We start from the raw sequence: 22,462 nt of genomic DNA on the forward strand, positions 1-22,462 counted from the left end.
CAGAAATTTGTGTATCACTTAAAGGTCAAAGAACTTGTCTCCAATCTTCCACAAAGAGGAAGAGCAGCACCCTATGGCAGGAGGTGTGTGTGTATGTGTGTGTGTGTGTGTGTGTGTGTGTGTGTGTGTGTTGAGGGAGGTGGATTCAAGTTTCTACCTTAGATATCAAGCAAGCATCATCTCCCCTGAATGACCCTGGAAAGTTCACCTGATATTTAAATAGGAGAAAGAAATAGAAAGGATTAGTGATCTCTAGTGCTCCCTCAGATATGGGGCTGAAAGGGGCTCTAGAGAATTGAGACCCACCGACCTAGAGAAACTACCTGGCCCTCCTCTCCTCTATCAGTCTAATTCCCCTGCCCCCCTACCTAACTTTTCTGCCCCTTCCATCCCAGTGTTCATAGATGTACAATCACAAACTCTTTCTCCAGTACCAGGAATGGTCAGGTCAGATGTTTTCCAAGCCTTGTCCAACATAGGGCTGCATTGAATAATTTTTCCAATTGTTGGGCATTTTCATACCCAACAATTCTACCACTTGTAGCACATGACCATCCATTTAAACTCTACTTCCTTATGGAGGGGATCTTATTCAAAAAAGAAGTGATGGATACGCTTAAAATTATATAGTAATTCAAGGATTTAGCTCTGATCACTGGCTGGTCCATTTTCTTGCCTTAACACTATCTTACTGTAATCCAAAGATCCATTGGAAACATGTCAAAAAGAACTAAAAGTGAAGGATAATATTCTATCATTCTTATTGAAAGTTTGTTTGAATAACAAATAGCGTCATCATTCATATAACACCATCTGTTTTCAATATGAAGAAAAAGAGGACAGAGATCAAGAAATAAGGGTTTCTTGGAGTTCATTGTTAATAAACTTGACCTTTATTTATTTTGTTATTTTTGATGGATTCTCTGGCTTTTGTTTTAAGAAGGCATTTTAAATGTATATTAATGTCCCTATAGATCTAAATGAGTAAGGAAAACCTAAATTTATTGGACACCTACTATAAACCAAGGGTATGATATATATATATATATATATATATATATATATATATATATATATATATATCACATTCTTTAATATTCACAGGAAAAGTTTAAGTATCATCACCTACATTTTGGGGTTTATGAGAAAAATTGAGAGCAAAATATATAAATTCCAATATCATCAAATCAGCCACAATAAGAATTGCTGGTCATTATTTATCGAGCACTTACCTTATACAGGCTCTGCATTAAGTTCTCTATACCGTTGGCACTTTGAATGCTCATGACCTCACCCTATGATACATATTTTTACCACTGGCCATAGATATGAGGAAAACAATTCCCAGAGGACTTCTCGTTGCTCCCATGGCTTTCTGATTTTAGGCTTGGGGTCCAACAGAGAGAATAAACAACACTGGTGTGGATGTGTACACACGTGTGGGGTGGCCATGGTTCTCATGTGTTTGCAGACCACCTCTGAATCCAAAGGTGAAGGATGTGTAAATCATAGAAACCACCCACTATGTCTCTTCTTCAATCGACTTCCCTTTGACATCAGTACACATTTTTATGCTATTGACCTGTCATAGACTTGAAAGTGCTCCTGATCTGGATGCCATTCTTATCTAGCAGCAGCTGTAATTTGGAAGAAGCCAGCAACCCTCTCTCATACCAGAGGTTCCCAGACTAACCTGAGGGAGATAAAGGAGCAGAAATGGGTGGTATGTGAGAAGTGGGAGAAGAGAACCTATGCTCTCAGAGTCAGAAGCACTGGTGTCTTAACAAGATAAGCCAAGCTAACTGTGTTCCTTTCCTACTCTCAAACTTTCAATGACTCCATGTGCCCAAGAAAACAAAGTCTAGGATCCTCAGCAAACCTTATCATATAGGTATCTGGCCCACTATCCTGTTTGAACCTTACCAATTTAACTTACTCATCTCCCTTTTCCTATGCCTGGTCACTTTGTTTACACAATGCACTGGGCAGCCTCTGAACATGGACATAAAATGGACATGTTCTTGGAAGGCCTTTGCACATGCTCATAACCCTACCTGAAATGAAGACCTGTATAGCTCACCTTGAGAGAGCTGATTGCTTTTCTTTTGTGCTACAAGAGCATTATGACATGCTACTTTAGAGCAAATTCCCTTCTGTCAACTAGTTCTTTGTCTGTCTGTCTTTCTTTTATTCTTACCTGAATGTGTTAGTCGGATGCATTACCTGGCATGCAGTAGCTGCTTCATAGATGTTGAGCAAAGAGATGCATAAATAAACAAAATCAAGTCAACCAAGCTCTTGTGATTGTTGTATACAGAACAGAGTCTGAACTAGAGCAATTCTTACATTAGCTTCTATAATCTTCAATTTAGTTACACAAGAGAGGCTGAAAATAATTGGCATTCATGCATTCATCCTTCACATATTTACAAAGTGCCTTCTCTTTGGTAGGTTTTGTTCAGAAAGTCTCACAGCAGTGAAGAGGGTAGATTTAGCTCTAGTTCTAAAGTAGCTTATATTCCATTTGGAGAAAATATCAGACAAATCAACAAAACAATACACTCTTAGATTAGGATAAATCCAATGAAGAAACTGAAGCAACGCAGAATGACATAGCATGAAGCCATGAACTGAATTGTCTCCCCAGAAAACTTATACATTGAAGCCCTAATGTCCAATGTAATGGTATTTGGAGATGGGGTCTATGTGAGGGAATTAGATAGGATGAGATCATTAGGGTGGGCCCCTTATGATGTGATTAGTGCCCTTAAAAGAACAGAAACAGAATATTTTCTCTCTTTCCATCCCCTCCTCTGTCTCTGTCCTTATAAGGACACAGCAGTTGACATCAAGAATGGAAGATGGCCCTCACCAGAACATGACCATGCTGGCCCCCACATCTCAGATTTCCACCTTCCAAGTTGGTGAGAAAAGGAACTTTTATTGCTCGAGCCATCCTGTCTGTGGTATTGTTTTATGGCAACCCATGACCAAAACAGATGATGTGAGGGCTATTATTTCAGACAAGAGGGTCTAGAAGGGTGCTATGAACAGCTTATCCTTGAGTGTAAATCTGCAGAGAAAAAAGATAATCAAGTAAAAAGCAGGGATAAAGGAGAAAATTTTGAGTGAGAAGGTGCGTAAAGAAGGCTGGTCCTCTATAAAATTATGGCACCATGAAAACTAGCCATCAGGTCCTGTCCCACTAGGGTCTACCAGTAGAGTTGAGCCAGCAGCCCAGAATTCTTAAGCATCACTTTCATTTCTTTGGGAACCATTCACATGGTCTCACTCTTCTCTGAAAGCCACCTGGGCTTGAACTTGTCCTGGTTTCCTTTCTCTACCACAATATACCTTTCGTGTGCCCCATTTCTTCCATAACTGATAACTACTAACATTTCCAAAGGACATACATCATTCCTCCAAGCTAATGTCCACACTTCACAGGGATCTACTAAGAGCCTCTTGATTCCAGATGACCAGTAGGGCTGATGGGAATTCAGGCACTGTCGGGGATGCTGAGGATATATTTTCGGTACTTTGGGGTCATGGACTCCAAACTTCATAGCACAGGTAGTTACAGATCACTTTCAGAACTGGCTTTTCCTGGGTACAGAAACTACCGATTGCCTGGGATATTCTCCAAATTGACTCACTTAAGAAGAACAAAGATGTCTATTTCGAACACAACTGAAAAGGGAGCTAAGTTGTGATTTAGGGTGAATATTGATAGTATCTCCGGTAGATTGTATCCCAGTGCATTTATGTAAGCTCTAGGTTGAATAATTCCTTGTTAAAGGATTTTAGATGAGTATCTGAGTTTTAAATGTTGAACCACACAAAAGAATTGTTGAAACCTCCCTAAGCAGCTAGTTTCCAATTCACAAGAAATTTGTCCAAGGAACATATTAAATAGAGTGGTGTCACTAGTCAGAGTTGATGGAATGCAAGCACAGAGATGGTACCTATCAAAAAGAAAATTAGAATAAATGAATATTTAAATATTTAAATCTATAATAATGTGTTCAAAACACAGTTGTGAAGAACATTATCCTTGGAAGTGAGAAACCAGTGCTAAGTCACTTACAGTCTTTTCTAAGCAAACTTCTTCCCTCCATTTCAACTCATTAGGATAATATTAGCTTCAAGTGTAGCAGTGTAATTTTAACTGAACTGTACACAAATTACTCTGGTTCTTTCTCTGACAAGATTTAGCAGTAATCCCTCTTGGCAGACCTTCAGCAATTGCTACAATGCTGGAAAAACAAGAAAAAAACTGAAGCATTTAAAAAAAGATAGAAATATTCAGGAAGCCCAGTAGATTATATTTACCCACAGGACAGCAAGAACACTCACACCCTAAATCTTCTGGGTTAATTGATTACCATCTGAAGGGTTTTTTTAAAAAAAGAGAGATTTTGCCATTCCCGACATGCCGTAGGCATTCCAGACCTTGTGGGGTACAATGTCATGAGATATAAATCCTATATATCCTTGATTTTTATTAAGTTAGTTGTCTGAAGGAAAGAAGTCTAATATTAACCAAAATTTACACACCCACATGTACCCCCAAACTTATGATTCAAGTGCTAAAGGTCAAATTAGTTTCTGTCACATAAGATAAAGCACAGACATATTTTTAATGACTAAACAGTGACCACTCTCCCAATTTTCTGGGATAGATAAATGGAGAAGTAGTAGTGATCATCTGGAAGGTTCTGTGAAGATTCAATGAGAGGGTAAATATAAAGACAACACATGCTTGGCCTACAGTAGGAACTTAGGCCAGAGCAGTTAACAATATTATTGTCACTGCTAACCACAAGATAAATACAATGGTGTTAATTTAAATGAGAATCTGGGATTCCCAAAACCTTCACCTACATTATTAAATTTGAGCCTTAAAGCTATTTAGTGAGACAGGGAGATCAGAACCCTAAGTCTTGCAGATGGGGAAAGTAAGACTCAGCAAGAATAAGCCACTTAGTTAAGCTCACATAGCTAGAAACACAGCTTAGACCCCCTCAATTATAGGCTCACTCGACCCCTCTTTATTCTTAATTCTTGAAAACCTGGACTTCATCTATCCTATTATTCACTCAATAAATATTCATTAAGACCCCAACTGGTATCAGGTACTGCTCCTTATGAAGAGAAAGCAAAGACAGACAAAGTCCTTGTGGTCATAAGCTGACTTTTCCATGGGAGTCTGAGACTAGAGAGGTATTAATGATCAATTAAATAATATTAATAAATTAATAATCATTGGAATAATTATTAATTGAATAATTAATAATAATTATAATTAAATGATATTACATAATACTCCATAATCTAGTGTTATGGACTTAATTGTATCCTCCCTAAAATTTGTATTTTGAAGCCCTAACCCCCAGTAACTTAGAATAAGGTTGTACTTGGAGAATGGACCCTTAAAAAGGTGACTAAGTTAAACGGGGTCATTAGGGTCAACTTTAAAACAGTCTGACTAATATCCTTATAATAAGAGGAAATCTGGAGACAGGAAAACAGCAGATTTTCCAGTACACAGAAAAGACCATTTGAGGACCCAGCAAGAAGGTGGCCACCTGCAAACTAAGGAGAAGCCTCGGAAGAATCCAGGCCAACCTTGAACTTGGTTTTCTAGTCTCCAGAACTGTGATATAATAAATTTTTGTTACCTCAGTCATCCAGTCTAGAATTTTGTTATGGCATCCTATAAAAAGAATATATATATATATATATATATATATATATATATATATATATGTAAGAGAAGTTGACAAAAATTGTGCGAAAATAAAAAAGAAAGGTATTAACACCAAGCGTGATCAGGAGCATCAGGAGTGCATTGAAGTATTCAGTAGGAGGGTGGTGCTATGGTTTGAATATGAGGTGACTCCCAAAGGCTCCTATTAATGCAGGAATATTCAGAGATGAAATTATTAGATTCTGAGAGCCATGACCTAATCAGTCCCCACTAGTTTGAATAATTAACTAGGTGATAATGTAGATAGGGAGGACTTGGCTGGAGGAGTTGGGTCCCTGAGGGGCAAACCTGGAAGGGTTCATCTTCTCTTTGGCCTCTTGTCTTTTTGCTTTCCAGTGAGCAGTTCTCCTCCCGCTCCCCCTCTGCCCACGATGTTCTGCTGACTCATCTTGGACTCAGAGCAATGCAGTCTGCCAATCGTGGTGTGAATCCCCTAAAACCATGATACCCAAATAAACTTCTCCTGCTTTAAGTTGGTCTTACGGGGCCTTTTGGTCACAGCAGTGAAAGCCTAACCAACACAGATGGCTGGTGTAAGTCTTAATTGGGAAGAGAAGGTTTTAGCCAAGACTTAAAGTAAGAGAATTAGTGCTGAAGACATTTGGGAAAGGGTCTTTCAGCAGAAGGGACACTCCCTAAAGTGGGAGTGTACCAGGCACAAGGAACAATGTTAAGGGGAACAACTATTGAGAAGAGTGTGTCATTAGCGGTAAGATGAAAACAAAGACTGGGCCCTAGGGGACCCCAGCATTAAGAAATCAGGGAGCAGAGCAAGAGCCAGCAAAGGAGACTGGGGAGGAACAGTGGCATCTAGCGCCGCCCCAGACGGAAGAGACTGTCCCTGGGAGGAAAGCGTGGTCAGAGGGTCAGAGGCTGCTACCGAGGCAGTGAGATGAGCCCTGAGTACAGACCTCTGGATTCAGCATGGAAGCATTGGTGACCTGATGACAGAGGTGTCTGCAGGCTGGTAGGGGACAGCCTGATAGGAGTGGGCTTAGGGAGTGAGATGGAGGGACTTAAGGACAATGAACAGAAGGAACTTCTCCAGGAGTTGTGCTGCAAAGTAGGGCCACAGAAGAAGGTGGGGGAAAAGGAGAGTCAAGAGAAGACTCCACATTTTCTGGAGGAATTTATTTCGTTGAGAGAAACTGGGAGCAATAGCAGAATGTATTCCTATCAGGATGCTCCAGTAGAGAGAGGGAAAATGGATTTGTTTTTAAAGGAAGGCGGCGGGGGGGGGGTGAGCAGAAAATTGCCAGTAAAACATCCTTGAGGAGCAGAGTGGGGAGGGCGTCACGGGCTCTGGACTGGCTGTGGGCAGCAGGGAGCTGAGTTCCTTCAGGCTCCAGGGGAGCCAATGAGATGGGGCTGGGGGCTTCTGGTGGTTTTCATTTTTCTCAGTGAAGGATGAGGAAGAGATGTTGAGGGTATGGAGTGAGGAGGTGGGACACAGTAATGTATTTGCAGGGCAGAAGAACACCAGCTGGGCAAGCCACCGTTTACCCTCTCACAGTTCTGGAATCTAGAAGTCTGACCTCAAGGTGTTGGCAGAGTTGGTTCCTTCTGAGGAATGTGAGGAGGAATCTATTCCAGGCCTCTCTTCTGGCTTCTGCTGGCTGGCTGGCGGACTGTGACATTCCCTGGCTTCTAGAAGCATTCACCAATCTGTCTCCATCTTCCTGGGATGTTCTCCCTGTGTGTGTGTGTCTGTGCCCAGGTTTCCTCTTTTTACAATTCAGTCTTCCTGAATTAAGACTCACTCTAGAGATCTTAATTTAATTGATTACCTACCCAAAATGACCCTATTCCCAAGTAAGGTCATATTCAGAGGTACTGGGAGTTAGACTTCAACATATAATTTTGTTCAGTAAATGTTTTGACCCATAACAAGTGATTAAGAAAAGAATATGCTAGAACAATACTATTTACCTGGTAGCCAGCAAAACAGCTACTTGATACTTGTCATAATTCCTGACATAATTTAGCCTGGGGAAACATTTCTCCACAGAGATTCAGTTGAATTGCATGAGTACAGAGTAAAGGAATTTCATCAAGGTTGTAGTTTAACCCAAGCAAAGGACTCCCGGATGCATGTCATTTGGTGATTTACCATACAGGTGAAGCTGGATAGGGAAGGAAGAGAGAATGTGAAGTTGATAAGGGATAGAGAAGGTTTTAGGACTGATGAACTGGGAGTCTTGGTCTGGTGAAGAGATGATGGGAGGTGGTAGAAAATCAGATAGTGGAGGAATGGAACAGAATGAAATTGAAATAAGATGGCATTTGGTTATTGCCGATGATGATGTCTCAGGTATGATAAGGGTGTGAGTGGCTGAGCTGGGGTGGTGGACACTGGGGAGCAAAGCCCGCAGTACTGAACAGACATGGACTTGGAAAGACCATCTATATGCATGTAGAAATTATAAAGTTTTCATTCATTCATTCATTCAAGTATTAATGTGCTGTCCGTAAGGGAGAACAGAACTCTATTGAAAGGCTCCTTAAACCCAGCAAACGAGCCACTGCTAAGCCCACTGTCACTGCCCGAGCTTAGAAGATGGGTTCAGACTGGCCTATGTCTAGTAATTATGGAAACACAAAAAAGGAAAAGAAAAAAAAAAGCTTACATAAAGTTATCTTTGAAACTCTTGATACCCAAATAAACCATTAACCCAAAGCAAAATAAAAACCTCATACTCCTAAACATCTTTCACTGCTTGTTTAAAAAATTATTATTATTATTTGGCCTCCTCAGTAGCTTACATTCATTGTGTTGATATGTGTGTTTCCTGGGGATTCTACACACTCCAAAATCTGAAGAGTAAGCAAAAATAGTGCTTCTGCCTAAACCCTTCACAGTTTATAGCCACATTTACATAACATTAAATAAGTCAACAAAGGCATCATTAGCTCCCATTAAAATATGAGCAAAGAAATTTAAACGAACAAGACAGGCTAATTGGTAAGTAATGTTGTGTATCAAAAATTATGACTGTAAGATATCCCAGTTAATGAGAAGCCCTACTATCGTGTTTACTACATATTTAAAAATTAAATGAAGGTGAATAAAAGTTAACAGAAAAGAAGATTTTCCCCTTCAAGAATGCTATTATGTCTGTTTTTCAAAAATTAAAAATACTAAAGGTTATTTTAGCCATCCACCTTTACAAAAGATCTCCAACTACTTCATATGATTTTTATCATTTTTGTTCTCATTGGGTCATAAACAAGAAAGCCACAGCCAAGGTTGAGGGCAAGGGCAGAGCTCTTGAATTACGGTGGTGGGTGGGCCCTACTTTACTCCAGGCTTGGTGGTGAGAGGACTGCTCTTCATTCCTTTCTCTATGATGGCTCAGGCCAACCTTTACACTCTTCCCATCAGCAATGTGGTCACCCACTGCAGGTCAGAGTGACAGTGGTTCTTGATACCTTCTGCCTAGCAAGGTCACCTGGGGTGAAACTAAGACATGCAGATGTCCCTCTAGATCAACTACATTTGCATCTTGGGGAGAGAACCCAGGCAACAGCATTTTAGAAAGGATCCCTCATTATTCAACAGTCAAAGTTGTGACCCTGGTCCTAGCCCTCCCATCATAACAGCTACCATCCACCAGGTGACCACTGTGTCCTGAGCTCTGTAATAGGAAGCTGGGCAGCTATTTTATACTTTAAATGAAGGTAACTGCACACATTTGCTATTTACAGAGCCCACATAGAAAGGGTCACATTTTATCCCAGAGAAAGAGAGTACTTAATGGTAGGATTCCAGACACTGAGACATCAAGTAGAAAATACGTAGGAGGAGAGAAGACTGATGAGGTCTCCTTGGCAGCCTTCAGGTGATTCAGACAGGATAAATGTGCACATGTTGAACCTGCTCCAAACCATGTCTGACATAACCTTGTAAATAAGTGGCATATCTAATATAGAAGCTGTCTTGGCTTTGCTGGACAGCACAGGGTCCTAAGGACTTGTGTGTGTGTGTGTGTGTGTGTGTTATGTGTGGTTTTATCACTTTGTTCAGCTGAAGCCACTAATAATTCTTTGAAAGCAAGTGACTTTATGTATTTCTCTTCCTTGCCAGCACATGTCTGCAATCATTGATATGACAGCCAGAGCTTCCAGAAACAACACTGAGAAAGGCCCAAGAAAAGACACTTCAGGACTTTATCAATGGCCATTTTCCATCACCCTAAATCCAGAGCCTCCCAGGTCCTCAGAGTCTTCAGAGTTGGGTTTGTCAATGGGGAGAAGACTTTAGAGAGCACATTATTGTGAGAATCAGGCCTTAAGATGCTAATGGTAAGAGGAAATGTTCTTGCTCCCAGTGCTAAGAAAACAAGAATTGATTTACTAAGCTTTAAAGAGTTTTCAACAACATGTCCAACTTTTAAAATAAAGCACACTGCTTTGTAGTGCTGGGTCTCTCTTCTCTTTCCACTTGGAAAAGCTGTGTTTATGGCTACAGCACCACGAAACCTTATGTGTGCATATGACTTCCGGTGGTCACCCAGTTATAAGTCCTCTGCCTAAAAACGTGTCTGAACTGAATCTTTCCAGAGTGGTTTCCGATGCTTAGGATGGTCTTCATTCCAGCTCTAAGACACCTTTCTCCCCTTATTTAAACTGCTCCAGAAATTCTAGATCCTTATAAAGACTTGCTTTGTTTATTGGGTCCTTCCATGAATATCTACTGAAACATCCTCCAAACTACACACTGGGTCAGGGACTGAGAATGGGGTTGCTAACTGAACAGTCATTGTCCCTGCTCTAGTGAAGCTTGCGTCCCACCAGGAAAGAGAATATTATATACTTGAGTAAGCAGTTACTTTCAATTTTGATAATGGTTATAGGCAAGTCGTTCAGGGAATGTTGCGAGTGTATAACAAAAGGGTCTGACCCAGTTCAGGAGGTCTGGTGGGGTTTGCAAAAAGGGCTCCCTGTGTAGGAATTGGACATAGCTGGGTGAGGAGAAGTGAGAGGATTTACAGCAGTGCAAAGGCCCCCAGGAAGAGAAGAACAAAGTAATTGCCACAAAATGAAAACAAGGAGGGAGGGTATTATGAATGGATAACAGTGAGACAGAGAGGAGAGCTCAAAGGGCCATGTGCAAGGAGTGTGTTTTATTTTATTTACATTGAGAATTTTTTGATGATATTCTTATAAGCAAGCAGTTGACATAGTCAAATACACATTTTTAAAAATATTCACTCTGGCTGGGTCTACAGGTAAGAATGGGGGAAAAATACTAATGGCCAAATTTTAGAGGACCACTTTGGAGACTACTGCAGTTATTCAATAGTGCAGATGGTGACCTGGGCTAAGCTGGGGGCAGTGGAGGTCAAGGGAAGTGTCTGAGATGAACAGCAGCTGCTCAGTCCTGCAGATTCTTGTTTACAGTGTTCACTTGACAGTGGTATTCCCAGTACACGGATTCACAAGGCAGAGAGAAGTCTTGCCAATCAACAAATACGAATTAGCATGCTTGGGGATTGTATATGGCCTGACAGACCAAGAGAAAAGATTCTTTTACATTAGCCAGCTGTACTTTGGAATAATATGCAGACCTCTGTGAATAATTTCATGGTTTATTAAACAAAATTCTGTTTGCAATTGGCAAGTTAGGAAAATAAATGTCCATGTTTGTTTTCACTTTCTATTTCCTTGGTTTGTCCAGAGACTCACAGTCCAAATCTTAGGACTGTCCTTGGAGACCCATTAAGGAGACATGAATTCCTACTTTTGAATGTCTCAGGTGGCAGCAGGAGAGAGGGAGGCTCTTGAAGCTCTTTCCATCATCAGAGAGGGTATTTAAGCAAGTCAACAGCCTCTTGACATGTATACTGTTCTAGATGCCAAACCCTTGGGCCATCCACCCTTCCCAAACTGGAAGAATAGCGTGAATGAGCCATGGGCAGGAGAGTTTTGATTTTTATGAGAAATGATACTCCATCACTGTTAACCTCACATTCTCAGTGTGTGTGTGTGTGTGTGTGTGTGTGTGTGTGTGTGTATTTTGGGGGAAGAGTTATTTGGCTGAATTCTACTTGAGTACCTGATTTTAAAAAGGCAAAAAAAGCTTGAATGTGCCTCAGAATCACATAGAATTCTTGCTAGAACACTGGGCTCCACCTCTAGAGTCTCTGAGTAAGGTCTAGGTTTGGGCCTGAGAAGTGTGTATTTCTAACCAGTTCCCAGAAGTTTCTGAAACTGCTGTTCTGAGGACCACACTTGGAGAACCACTAGTTTCAGTGATGTGGCACACAGATAAGTTTTATTTAGTGAACAAATGATTCACAAAAGCCTATTGGGTACCTGGCCCTCTAACTGCCTCCAGACCTTTGAACATCCAGTCCCTTTGGCTTAGAGTTCTCTTGAAACTGTCCTCTCCTCTGGCTCCCAGGGCCCATACTTTCTTCATCATATGTTTATGTAATACCTGTATGGCAAATGCCTTCCACTGAGTTAGAAGGGTTAAAATTCTCATTTTTCTTTTGTTAGGACTTGACATATCACTGGGGTTAATTTGGGCAAAATAATCAGCATTTGGAAAATGAAAGAATGAATGGTTCAAGATGGATCATCTTGGCAGCATCTAGAATATTCATCTGGAAATGAATCATATTTCTATTGACTCCATAATTTAATATCATAATGAAGGCTTCTAATATGTGCTTTGATTTATACCAGTAGGGCATTATCTCTTGTGGGCAAAGATTTTTCAACCCATTTGTAGTAAAGAAAACAGCCAAATATATAATTACTATATGAGGATAAACTTTATTGTTGACTGACATATCTAAATCATTCAGCTGAGTGTAATGACACAGGCCTGTAATCCCCACTACTTGGGAGACTGAGGCAGGAGGATCACAAATTCAAGGTCAGCCTGGGCAACTTAGCAAGACCCTGACTCTAAATAAAATTTTGAAAAGGGCTGGGGAGATAGAATGGTGCTGACCCCTAGGTTCAATTCTTAGTACTACAGAAAAGAGAGAGGGAAGAGTTGGGAGGGAGGGGAGGAAGAAGGAAGGGAGTGGGATGGGGAGAGGGAGAGAGGAAGGAAGGAAAGAAAGAAAAGGAATAATTAAGCATTGTAGCTTTCTGGAGGAAAAGGTCATTGCTCCCCTGCTCAAAGTAGCTGAGTATTTCATCTGTGTGATCATGGAATCATTGAATTCATTTAGTCATTTATTTACTCAAATTTTTGTTCAACAATTACAATGTGTTAGTCTAAGCACAGGAGAGTCTTGAGGTTGTGAGGGTACTTGGAATTTAGTGTCACTCTTTTCCAGACACTAGAATCCCCTCAAAACTTCCTATCCCAAATGGTTGTCCAACAAATACTTGGATGCTTCTAGGAACAGAAGACTCATAAATTCACATGGTGGCCAGTCTGAATCACTGCTGACCTTTAGCCTTTCTGATATTGAAACAAAATATCTCTCCTAAAATTTCTACTACAGACTACAGTATAAAATATCTCTCCTAAAATTTCTACTACAGTACAGAGTACGGTGAATTTCTCCTCCCCATGACAGCCTGATTGGATAAGGGCAGTGAGGTGACACTGTTGGGCAGAGCATGGACGTAGGTAAAGAATGGCCCAGGTTTGCATCCCAGTTCCTGAATGTGTGACTTTGGGGAAATTATTTTAACCTTCCTGTGACCCGGTGTCCTTATCTATAAAGTGGGGATAATATTCCTTGAATCATTGTTGTGATTAACAAATTTGCTATATGCAAGAAACTTAGAACAGAGGATGACCTATAATTAATGACCATCATGTCAATTGCTGACATTAGTTTTATGATTTTTCTTTGTAAAGAAGTATCCTTTCCTCGTGAAGTCTGACTAAGCATCCTTACGTTAAATAACCATGTTACCCAGGGTGGTTGCTCTCCTATCCTTGATATTTTCTGGTATATCACTTCCCTCCTATCAGGTTCTCGGAACACAGCCTAATGCCAGGGCTATTTGTTTAGCACACTATGAAGAAAGAATATCATCTTTAATGTTCTGAAGGGCAGGAATGACCTCCTTCCAGTTTGGTGATAAAAGTAGTAGTAGTAGTAGTAGTAATAATAATAATAATAATAATAATAATAATAATAATAATAAATGTATATATAAACACATATATTAAATTCCTATTACATATAGGGATTATATAATCTTTAAATACATAATTTCTCACTCGATGGCAGTTGAGTAAAACAGGTACATAGGAATTATTAAGGGGTACGGAAGCCAAGATCCAAGCAGATCTTTAGGCTTCTGTCCTGCTAGCCTCCATGCTGCCTCACAGTATCCTGTAAATTTCCAGGGAGAGAGATCCCTGACTTTAGCAGTCAGAGTGAAAGTCTGAAAATGAGTTTTAAGACCTGTTGTAAGAGTTTATTTATTGCTGCAAGAGCCATTCTCCATATGATCTTTCTCCTCATCTCTTGGGTTAGGCAAAGGTAATACTCTGGGGTAGAGTATAATAAAGCCCAGAAACACTTGGAGGACCACACTGCTGCATTTCAAACACCAAGAAGATAAGAAACCATTGAAGGAGTGCAGCAGATTGGGGTTACTAATGGACCCACATTATAACTAACCCCACTATTACTGAAGAGTTCATAATAATGATTGTCCCCATAAGTTGGAACTGAGTGTCATTACCAGGGATAATCACTGGATGAGTGGCAGAAGCTGGCATGCACTGAGCACTCTTTATGCCACCCTTCTACTTGGTGCTGCAATTCTCTCACATGCCCTGGGATAACCCCGTGAGCCAGCCGCTGGGACTCTTCCCCTTTCTAGGGTAAAGAATCTGAGATTCAGGCTGGTTACAGGATTTGTCTCCTAGGTAGTGCAGGTTGCCGGTCCACCTGTATAGTTACAACTCTATCTTGAAGTCATTTCTACATCTTTCTTGTTTTCCCTGACTGTATGTACAGAGGGATGCCCTTCCATGTACATCGTGCCACCACTAGGATGAGGAAAGTGCCACACGGAAGCCAGGGGGCTCTGGCAGGGCTGTGGAGGATGGTGGGCATTTCTTAGGGGTCAGGGGGGAATCACTTCCTTCCAGCCACAGGAAGTTCTGAAGGCTGACTCAGCTCTCCCAGAAGAAGTGGAGGCCAAGTGCCAGTAAACACAAGTCCATATTCACAGAAGGCATACACTTTTACAAAGCAGCACCATGCATCTTAGATGATAAAATACTTACCAGGACCCTGAAAGGTGGGTGTTATTGTCACCCCTATCTTATAATTGGGAACCTGAGGAGAAGAGTGGTAAGCAGTTTGTCTTGGATTCTTCAGCCACACCAAAGCATGGGCAGAGACCAGCTGGATCTTTCTGACTGTGAAAACTTTATTCCTCCACCTCCTAAACCTTTTGGTATCTTGTCTGAATGTTCAGATAATCAAAGAGAAAAATAATTTAAAACCACTCAAATTCCCCTCCAAAACAACCCCTATTTAACATTTTTGAATAATTCCCTGCATATGTTTTCTATTTCAAAACATACATGCATACCTGAATACACACTTATTTAAAACGAAAGATATCATATATAATAATGCGTGACCTGTTTCAATTTTCTTCACAATATATTATGCATGTGTTTCCGAGTTAGCTTTTGTGAGGCTTTCCAAATAATCATTCATAATAGCCCAGTTTATCCTCAATTCCAATCTTTAAACAAGTGGACCCAATTTTTTAACTTTGTAATCTATCTCCAAGTTCATTCAAGGAGTCATGGGCCAAATAAAATAAAAACAAAACAAAAAGTGGAATTTTTTTCCTTCCTTGCAGTTGGAGTAAGGCAAGTAGCAATAAATATCTCTCCATTCTCTGTTCCTCATGGCCCCAAATTCCACTTGAGAAGCAGGGAAATCCAAGCTAGAAAGGACGAGGCATTCAGTGAAGCATCTTAAACTCAATTCAAGTCAGGAAATCAAAAAGAGTTTCCTATTGCCATCTTTGGAACAGGGTTTTGTATTTGGTAAGACAAAGAAGGGGCTAATGTTACCTGTATTCTGACCATCCTGATAAGGGTGAGGTCTGAGATCTTAACTAACCCCCTCCCCAAGCCTTTATAGTGGGCAGGAGGATCCCTCTTGCTGACTCAGACTCTATCCAGAGGAGAAAGTGCACCCAACCATTGATGGAAGACCTTTCCCAAGCTCTCCCCTTACTGAGCATTATCACAGTTACAACTAGATAACTCTCTCTCTCTCTGTGTACATCCAGGGCCCCTCGCTGATCCAGGACAGCATTTATCATTAGAATACAAAATGCCTACTTTGGAGGTTTGGCATTCTCTGCCAGATCAGATGAAATTTTCTCTGTAAAAAAAGAAAGAACATAAGAAACTGAAGGAGAAAAAAAGAGGCAGGGAAAGATCAATGGGGTTAAGTGAATATGAGCAGCAAGCTAACGAATCAGCTATGAACACTTGCTTCATGGTGGGTGTGGCATCCTATTCACGAATCCCTATTCTTCTCCATGTGAGTGAGAAAGAATTTCCAAGAAAAGAACCTCTACACTTTGAACCCACGCCAGCCATCCAAGGTATACAACAGGATTGCTGTGAGGACGAGAAGGCTGCTGGAATCTTAATAGCTCTAAGAACTCTCTCACTCTCTTCTCTCCTTGGAGTCCCATTAATAGTGCAGCCGGGAACATCAAATGATTTTGATTCCCTTTTCTAAAAATGCTATTTTGGCTCCTTTGCCATCTTCAAACTCTATTTCCCGTGGTAATTATTACACTTCCTTTATTTCCAAAGTCAGCTTATTTTCAAAGGGGAAAAAAAAGTCAGATAACACCACTAAAGGAGCCCAAATAGAACAATTTGTTATATTAAGCAAATACTTATTTGCATAATTGTGACTTGAATTTCTATATTAGCACAGCAGCAAAACCAACAGTGTTTAATCCAGAAAGGCAGGATGTGGCATGCAAGGCCTTACATCTCACTAGGAACAGTGGCGGGGGCTGGGGGTGGCAAATAGGACCTTTGCCTGCAAGACCAATGTTCAATTGTAAGTTAGGATTTCCCCTACTATATGGTGGTGTAGTGCCCTTGACCTTACTACTTTAGGATAGTTTGTTTTTTTTCTTTTTTTTTTCAGTACCAGGGAAGTATTTTTAAGTTGTCCAGGCTGACCTTGAACTTGCCATCCTTCAGCCTCAGTCTCTTGAATAGCTGGGATTATATAGACATGTACCACTGCACCTAGTTTAAGGGAGATTTTAAACAGGTTTCACAGATTAAAGTTTATTCTGATATTATAATTAAAAATTTAAAAAATTGGGCCTAGCGGTATATAGTTCGCTCAGTGATCAAGTAACTTCTTAACATGCACAAGGCCCTGAGTTCAATCCCTGGCAACCCCTAAAAAGTATTTTATAATTTAAAAATAATGAACTACAAACCAAAATATAAGACCTTTTTGTTTTCCTTAAAAATGGATCTCAAAAGGAACCTGAATTAATTCTAAAAGAAATCAAGTCTTTCTCCTAATAATTCTTAAAAGAAAGCAAGCATATTCAAAGATTCTGCATTTGTTTAGGGGAACTCATGTTATCTGTGAGCAGTATTGCCACACAGAATTATGCAGAAGGTGAGTCTGTCATATGTTCCTTGAAATGGGAATTGCCATAAGAGTCTCAAAACATGTGATCTTGAGGTATGTTTATTAATTTATATAAAATTGAATACATTTTGGAGTTAAATTATACAAAACATTTATTGTACGTCAACTCACTGTGCTGCCACAATAACACTAGAAAGGGTGATTTTTTTAATAGGTGGAAAAAAATGTCCAAGATCATTTCTGCTAATGGTTATATGAAATGTCATGCTCCCTAAGTTGAGACCAATGTTTTCTTAATGAGAGAACCTACCACTTTCTGATCTAGATTCCTGGTCATTTGAGAGAAAATATCTAATATCCAAAGTGACTCTGGAATTGCATCTCTTTAAGATCCAAGCACACAATGAGTAATTTGAAGAGCTTGGTTGTTCACAACATGAGTGGTACAGTTGTGTCTGGGAGAAAAACCCCAGCTCTGTCACTGAGATCTGTGTGACTTCAGGCAAGTAACCTGACCTCAGTGGAGCATCACTTCTCTTACCTGTGAGATCAGGAAAACCTCCACCACTGGGAATTGCTGTGACTCTTAAAGAAAGAATGTGAAATGCTTACCAAGTTTTTCAGAATATAGTAAGTGGCAAGCATCAGTATTCATTGTTAATGTGTGTGCTGTTTTGCAAAAAAGATTCACTTCTTACCTCAGCATTTGGGAAGGTCACATCAGAAATGAGAAATCCAGAGGCTGAGCTGGGTAGGGGGTTGACGGAGTTGGCGATGGATGCAGAAATCCATTTCAATTGCAATTGGAAACTAGAATCTTGACCTTCAAATGTGTCACTATGATCTTTTGTCACCAGAGCCTCCATTAGTCAAAAGTGGGACTTGAAAAAGGTAGTTTCTTTCAAATTATGCACTAGCACACCAGGGGGATCTTTTTCTCCTCCTCTGCTAAGGTTACAGAGTTTATGGTTCCCATAATGCACATGTACAGTATCTATTTCATTTAATTTGCTATTAACACTTCCAGTTTCACTTACTGCAACACAGCTGGATAAAAAGAATTGAAATCAACCATCTATGGTAGAATTGGAATGTAGCTATTAGCAGTTTTATTTGCAAACCCACTCTCCTCTCACCTATCTTGTGTCATGCCATAAATTCCATTCAATACACAATTATTAAACACAGCTTTTTGCCAAGCACAATCACTAGACTTTTCCCAGAAAGCCCATGTTTTACACTGATTTTGCTGTATCCCAATTGTTACCCAAGGGCATAAAAGAAAACAGTTTTGAATATCCCCATTTCTTTAAGTCAAAACTTAAATGTTAAATATTTTTAAATTGAATAGGTGAAATAGTACTGGAGCTTTCTATTGTCATTAAAGTGGTTTTGGAAATATAGAAGCAGGCGAGCTCCAACAAAAGGAAGTGACTTACTTTGTGGCCTTCTGAGGAAGGACATGGAAGACCATGCATCTGTGAGTGTCTATGCCTACCTGCAACTGATCAAAGTTCCCAGTTCTCCAGGTTGACAGGTTTTCTCTGCTAATCCCTCATCTTGCCACTGCCTAAAAAAAATGGTACTCCATTTCTCCCTCAATGTGGCCTTTGGGTTCAGGAACTTGACATTATCTGATCCCAGGTGTTGAATCTATTAGTTCAGATTTTCTACAGAAAGAGAGAAATGGATTATTCATCACCTAATCTTTCAGCTGGCTCTCCTGGTTTACTCTTTTAACCAGCTGTAATAGGGAAGGGGTGATATGGCATAAAATCAGGGATCAAAACCCACCTCTCACAAATATCCATTGTAATGAAGTCTCTGAATCAAATTCCTTACTTCCTCTCTCAACAGAAAATGTACCCCAAAACTTGTGATGCAAACTTCAAAAGGAAGGGAATGTCCTACCTTTCCAAAATTAAAGCTAAAATTATCTGCTGTTTCTTGAGAATATTTGTTGAAAATGAGTTTAAAATGCTCTCTCTCTCTCTTTTTTTCCCATTGATTCAGCCTAAAATTCTTTTAACAGGTATGCCCTGTTGATTTCCACAGTTTGTTAATTTATGTCAGCATATACACATAGTGAAATCATAGCAGAAATAACTTAGTAAGAGCAACTTACAATTTTTTCTTTTTTCTTTCATTCTCTCATACAGAGAGAAATATTTCCTTTCATGAGACTGAAAATTCTTCTTTGAATTGGCTTTTATTTCATACAGGCTAAAATTTTGGTCAAGCTAATGAATGAAGAGCTTCTATAACTGTTTATTCACTCATGCACAATAAGAATTGCCAAATACACACAATAAACCATTGTTTGGCTCTAATTCTAAAAATTGTTCCAGAAATAATATTTTCAGGACTCTCCCTCGGAGATGGGGCCAAACATGTCTTGTAGACCTTTCAATGTATAGCCGACTGCCTAGAGCTACCTCGAGCTCATTGTTTAACAGGACAAAGCCTTTCACTTCCATAACTTTCTCCCTCCCTGGCAGGAGGGAAAAAGTGAGAGTGCGGGATAGTGGGTAGGATGGGGTGAGACACAAGACTCATTTTGAAATGTAGAAGAGTTGGACACTCCCAAAATTCCAACAAGATTACACACACAAAGAAATCTCATCTGGTAAATATTACATTCTGTTTTTGTCTTTGCTTTAGTTTTTACACAACTTGACAGTTTGTGGTATTGTGCCACATTTCAGAGTGAAGGTTTACAAACATCTGGCTCATGGGCAGCATTCCATTCCCCACAGCCCCCAGTTTCTCTGGGATAAAGTGTTTGCAACATACCAACCGAGGTGGAAAACAAGAGTTTTCTTAGAGACAATGGGGGTAAGCAATGCACTAGGCTCCACAGATTCCTCTGAAGGAGTCGGGGTCTTGCCCAGTTAATTCACTTGCTGTAGCCAGAAGAGCTTTGGAGAGTGGCAAATCCTTGGACCCTCTGGGTGAGTGCCCAGTTGGTTGGATCCCTTAAAGTCCCATGGTTTTCCACTACCCTAGGGACTTAAAAGGATCCAACCAACTGGACCCTCAATCAATAAAGCATCATAAGAAGCAATTTAAACCATTCAGTTATTTCAATGGGATAGTTTAAATCCCCTTCCCACTGCAGATTCTGTCCATCTAAGAACAAGACTTTTTTTTTTTTTTTTCCGATTTCTTACAGTTTTCATGGAGGAATGGGTAACAAGACCATTCATGTTAGTTCAATCATATGTAATAATGCCTGAAACTTAGTAAGAGCAACTTACATTTTTTTTTCTTTCATAATTCTTATTACCTCCACATTGCTCACCAGCCTACTGTATACAGGAGGAGGTTATTTTTAAACAGTCAGATTTTGATGTTATTTATAATAATTGATATGCCACATCTCCATATTTCTTTCAGTTATCTTTTCTTTCTTTCATGTTTAAATGTTGCGATAGAATATTAGTTTATTGTTCAAGGCAAGAATACCAGTAGTATTTTTTTTCTTTCCTTTTTTGGGTACTTTTCTTTCCTTTTTTTTGAGAATTGAACTGAGGGGCACTCAATCTCTGAGTCCCATGCCCAGCCCTATTTTTTGTATTTTATTTCATACAGGGTCTCACTAAGTTGCTTAGCACCTTGCCTTTGCTTAGGCTGGCTTTGAACTCACGATCCTCCTGCCCCAGCCTCCAGAGCTGCTAGGATTACAGGTGTGTGCCACCGTACTAGAAAATTAGTAGTATTTTTTAATTTTCTTTTTTTAATGAAAGTGTCCATAGTGATTTAGATTGTTTTGCAACATCTCTAGCTCCTAGGCAACAAATACTTGTTTTCTATGTCGCATGAGACATCCCAAAGGGTTGCCATCTTTTCCCAGGGGAGGTAGCCTCATTGAGGTTCCAGAAAGCTTGACATTGTGAATCTGGAGCAGGGAATGGGGAGAGACTAGTAGTTTTTTAGGAGGGTCTATTGAGTCCCTGAAACTGTGTACAAACTCTTGTGTGTAGTTTCAATAAGATCTTCAAAGCTAATTATAAAACACAAAAAGTTACTACCTACTTATGTCAAAGAGAGTAAAGAGAGGCAGAGCAGGGAAGAACTCTGGCATGTAAAGTAAAATCAAGGTCTGTTCCTGGTACCCAGGAGGAACTGAATATACCTTAGCTAGAACTGATTCACTGAATCCTCCTAACAACTCCCTAGGGTAGGTAGTAGCTTTCCCATTCCGAAGATGGAGAGATTGACACTAAAAGAGGGAAAGAACATAGTGGCAGCCACTCAGCCTACAAATGACAAATCTGGTCCCTTTTTGTTAAAAAGGAAGAGTCTCCAACATGGTCTGCATACCTAAGGGGAGGCTCATTTGAAGGGCACTTTGGAATAATAGTTAGGTATTGATGGTAATACATGTAGAAAAACAATTACTATTAATTCCATTGTTCTTATATTTAGGGTGAAGATAAATATAAAAAAAGTTAAGTTGATTGAAAAATATCGAATCAACATTAATACAGATGAGCCCGTGAAATTGCTGAATCATTGATGTGATTGACAGAAGGAAAACATCAAAGGAAAAAGGAATGAGGTTGAGGTTCAGGCATACAGTGGGGAATTTATGTTTATGTATATGTTCAAAATTCATCCTTGAATTTTAATATATGACCTTGCCCACACATCCTTGCCACAGCTATTAGAGATTTGATTATGCAATTTCCTATAACTCAAGCAATTAGTTCCTTCCAGAGAATGTTGGTTTTCTACATATCTCAACTAATAGATATCCCCAGGGAGGGATTTGTGAATGATGCTGATGACCGCGAGGTTATCAAAGGAGGCCCAGCCCTGGTGGGCACATTGGAGACAGAAGGTAGAGACCATATGGGAAGAAAAGGAATGGTATACCCCATTTTAATCACAGTGTTCCCCTTAATAAATCCTTCAGACTCCCATAAAGTAGCACCTGGAGCTAGTTTCAGTGCTATGAAATACTACCCAGGGGTGATGATGTTTCCAACTCATCTTGCTGCTGCCTTCTTATAAAACATTTCTCCTCACCTTCTTCCAGTATTTTAACTTGCATTCTTGAGCTCTGGTGTTGAAAAGAAACAAAAAAGTAGTACAG

Source organism: Marmota flaviventris, chromosome 5 (genome assembly GCF_047511675.1).
Source record: "Marmota flaviventris isolate mMarFla1 chromosome 5, mMarFla1.hap1, whole genome shotgun sequence".
Taxonomy (NCBI): Eukaryota; Metazoa; Chordata; class Mammalia; order Rodentia; family Sciuridae; genus Marmota; species Marmota flaviventris.